General features: G+C 46.7%; 1 protein-coding gene across 1 annotated transcript in view; it reads left to right on the plus strand.

The window, feature by feature from the left end:
* The first annotated feature begins 88 nt into the window (after window positions 1–88).
* LOC102493296 (calcineurin-binding protein cabin-1) overlaps window positions 89–4,348 on the plus strand; it is a 100,871-nt gene continuing 96,611 nt past the window's right edge. The window contains exon 1 of the mRNA XM_006157182.3: window positions 89–429. The gene's annotated coding sequence lies outside the window, so the exon portion shown is untranslated. The remainder of the gene's footprint in view (window positions 430–4,348) is intronic.

Here is a 4,348-nt window from a genome sequence, read left to right on the forward strand (position 1 = left end):
CCGCCTTATGGCCAGGCGCGCGGCCGGCGGGCGCGGGGGCCGGGGCGGACGGGCCGTTGCCGTGGAGACGCTCGGTGAGTTCCTGGGCTGTCTGTTTGGGGGCATCCCCGGTGTGGGGGCCCGGCTTGGCTGAGTCCCGGGCGCGGGCCGGAGGGGCTGCCAGCTCGAGGCAGTCACGTGAGGGCGCTGCAGGCTTCTCGGGGAGCCCCAGAGCCCCAATCGGGGAGACCGAGGCCGGGCCTCCAGCCTGTCCCGCGGGCCTCTTCGCGGCTCTCTCGGTGCCCCTGGGGAGCCTTCATGGGTTCGGGCCTCCGGCGTGGTTCAGAGCGACCGCAGCAGGAACCCCATTGATTCAGTTTACGGGGTGCAGAGCCTGACTCCAGCCCTGTCTACACGTCCTTCCCCTCACCTTCACAGCAGCCATGCGAGGTGAGTATTATTAGTGCCGTTCACAGGGGTGGAAACTGAGGCCGAGGGATGGCGACGCGACTTGCGCAAAGTCACCCAGGGGGGCAGCCTGGCTCCAGACCGAAAATCTTTTCTTTTTTTTCTTTAATTATTTTTCTTTGCATTTTTACTATTATTATTTTTAAATTCAAGAAGAGAGAGAGAGAAAGGGAAAGTGAGAAAGCAAGCCACCAGGTTCGATCCTCGAACCGCAGTCAGCCGTGTGGGAGTCCAATGCCTCCTTATCCATCACACCACCTGCCGCCCCGAGAATGCAAATCCTGACCACTCTGCTGTACCGCCTTCCAGCGGACGGTGGGCCTGGCCAGACAGCTCCCTGACACCCTCTGCACAGTGACTTTGGGAGCCACTTAACTGGGTTATTACAAAGTGTGAATGTGATGGTCAGGTTCCACGCAGCTAAGATTCTTTCTGTATGATTTATTACTGTGACTAAAATGATCTCCTTTAGGGATCAGCAAACTCGTAAATATAATATTATTTATATCATTATAATGTGTTATAAAATAAATAATAATAGGACCAGCAGTTAACATAATGGCTATGTCGCTGGACTCCCACGTAGTTGACCGTGGTTCAAGTCCCGGACCTGGTGGCTTAAACTCACGCCAGGCACGTGTGCGTGCCTGCCCAAGATCCCGAGAGGAGAATGGAGGAGAAGGGATTGCGGCGTGGCCATCCCCCCTTGGGGGGTGATTTCTTGCTTTCTGTCTGTCTCTGTCTGGCAACCGTACGCGCCCTATAGCAAAATCTCTCCAAAAAAAACAATAGTATCAGGTATATGTGTGTGTTCAAAGTCTGGAAAGGATGAGAAATGGGGGACAAGGGTTTGCGGTATGACCACACCCACCGAGGGGTGCTTTTTCTCTCTCTGTGAGTCCGTGCACACTATGGCATTTTTAAAAAGAAACATGAAAGCCATTCTTCACTCCTGGAGGGTATGGAAACAACCTCCCAGATGATCAGAGTCTCCTCCAGAAGGGTCGCCTCTGTTTGTGGTCCTACCAACTCCGTGAGAATAGTGCCTGTTCCCGCAGCCCTACCAACGGGGGTGTTGGTCGCTGTGGAACAGAGCTGTTCTCCTTCATTTCTCCTGGTATGTTAGGTGACAAATGGGGGTCTTCGGGCTGGTGTTTGTTTTTAGTTTTTAATTTGCTATAAGGTACATGGGGTGCCAGGGAGAAACAGAAAGATGGGGGGAGTGAGAATACACTCAAAAAAGGGGAGTGAGAATCCCCCCCCGGGCGGGGGGGGGGAGGTGGCTATGTTGTAGTCCTTTCTCTCAGGATTTTGGACACACACACATGCCAGGTGTGTTTTTCAAGCCACCAGGTCTGGGGATGTGAACAGCAAAGTCAGCCATGTGGGATTCGGTCACGTTGCCCACCATGCCACTGTCTGGACCCCAGTACTGTTTTTATCTTTATTTATTTATTTTTTTAAGAATTATTTTGTTGGGACCAACAGTTGGTGTAATGGCTATGTCGGTGGACTCCATGTAGCTGACCATGGTTTGAGTCCCGGACCCGGTGGCTTAAACTCACGCCGGGTGCGTGTGCATGCGTGCCCAAGATCCTGAGAGGAGAATGGAGGAGAAGGGATTGTGGCTATTTCTTGCTTTCTGTCTCCCCGGCTCCTTCCGCAGTTGACTGCATGGGAGTCCAGCGAGACAGCCATTACACTAACTGCTGTTCCCCCCTCCCCCGTACTGTTTTAATACTCATTTGTCTAGTTATGAGTGAGTTTGAAATTTTTTTCAGATGTTTGACAGTCAATTGTATATCTTCTTTTGTTCATCATCTATTCATATCTTTTTTGCGTTTTTCCATCAGAATTATGTTTTTCTGTGCCTTAGCGGTTTTTTTTTGTTAACTGTGGTAAAATATACATAATGTATGATTTACCTTTTAGTCACTTTTTTCATCGTAACGCTTTTCGGTGTTAAATAGACCCACACTGTTGTCGAACCATCATCGCCTTCTACCTCCAGAACTCCTTTTTTTTCCAATCAGAAATTCTGTACTGGGACCAGCAGAGGGCATAATTGTTTCATTGCTGGACTCGTGTAGTTGATCGTAGTTTAAGTCCTGAACCTGGTGGCTTAAAACTCACGCCGGGAGCGTGTGCGTGCCCAAGATCCCGAGAGGAGAATGGAGGAGAAGGGATTACGGCGTGGCCATCCTCCTTGAGGGGTGATTTCTCACTTGTTGTCTCTGTCTCTCTGGCAAGAGCATGTACCAGATAGCAAAAATCTCTCTTAAAAACAAAAACAAACTTTGGAAACCAGCAGTTAGCGTAATGGCTATGTCACTGGACTCCCACATAGTCGACCGCGGTTTGCTTCCCGGACCTGGTGGCTTAAACTCACGCCAGGCGTGTGTGCGTGCGTGCCCAAGATCCCGAGAGGAGAATGGAGGAGAAGGGATTGCGGCATGGCCATCCTCCCTGGGGGATGATTTCTCGGGTTCTATCTCTCTGTCTCTCTCTCTGTCTGTCTGTCTGGCGAGCGCATGCGCCCTATAGCGAAAACCTCTCCAAAAAAACCCCCCAAAAAATAAACAAAAAAAACAAAAACAAACTTTGTACCTGTTAAATAGTAACTCCCTATTTTCCCCACCCCCAAGCCCCTGTTGGCCACCATTCTACTTTCTGTTTCTATGCATGTGACTGTTTTGGGTACTTTATATTAGTAGGATCATACAGGGGCCGGCAGGTGGCATGGTGGTTAAGGCGCTGGACACTCCCACATGGCCGACCACGATTTGAGTCCTGGACCTGGTGGCTTACTTTTTCACTTTCCCTCTCTCTCTCTCTCTAGTCAAATTTAAATAATATTAATAACAAATAAAGGTAAATAATTAAAAAAATAAAAGGATCATACAATATTTGTCCTTCGTGCCTGCATTATTTCACTGAGCATAATGTCTTCGAGGATCCTCTGTGTGTCAGAATTGCCTTTTTAAGGCTGAATAATATTTCATTGTTATGTATATAGCACATTTTGTTTAACTGTTCATCTTTCAGAGGACACTTGAGTTGCTCCTGCTTTTGGGATTTTGGGGACATACATTCATGTACCTCATGTGAGTTTTAAGCCGCTGGGTCCGGGACTCGAACTGTGGTTAACTACGTGGGAGTCCATGGACATAACCATTATGCCATCTGCTGGTTCTTACCTCCAGTGATTTGAGATATTCTGTCTTTCCCGTATTTTAAATTTCTGTATGTACTTGAGTCAAGTTCTGGAACCGGTCTCTGTCTATGCATGCACAGTATCTTAGTGTCTTCATTTCTAAGGCTTTTATATGGCATGTTTTAATGTTCAGTAGGGCTTATGTCCCCTTGTAGTTTTGTGGGTTTTTTTTTTAATGTTTTGCTTCCTTTTCTTTAAAAAAAAGAATTATTTATTTACTTCCATTTGTTATTATTGCTGTTATTATTATTATTTTAATTTGACCAGGGAAAGGCAAAGAAAGTGAAAAAGCAAGCCACCAGGTCCGGGACTCAAACCATGGTCAGCCATGTGGAAATCCAGTACATTTTTGTTTTCCTATACAAACTTTAATATCAACTTGTCTGTTACCTTGTTGACATTTTTATTGTGATTACATTCAATTTATAAGTTATCGTGGGGAGAACTGACATCTTTATATTGTTGAGTCCTACCCAAGAACAGTTCAAGTTACTGTCTTTCCATAGTGTATTAACTTTTTTTGGTATAGGTTGCACATTTCTTATTAACTTTCTTCCTGAGTACTTAATCATTTTGTTGCTATTGCAAATGGGATTTTTTTCTACCATGTATTTTCCGATTATGGTTTGTATAATGAAGGCTATTGTTTTTTTTTTGGGGGGGGGGGGGTTTTTGTTTAAGGAGTGT

The sequence above is a fragment of the Tupaia chinensis genome, unplaced genomic scaffold, assembly GCF_000334495.1.
Source record: "Tupaia chinensis unplaced genomic scaffold, TupChi_1.0 Scaffold000531_1, whole genome shotgun sequence".
Classification (NCBI taxonomy): Eukaryota; Metazoa; Chordata; class Mammalia; order Scandentia; family Tupaiidae; genus Tupaia; species Tupaia belangeri.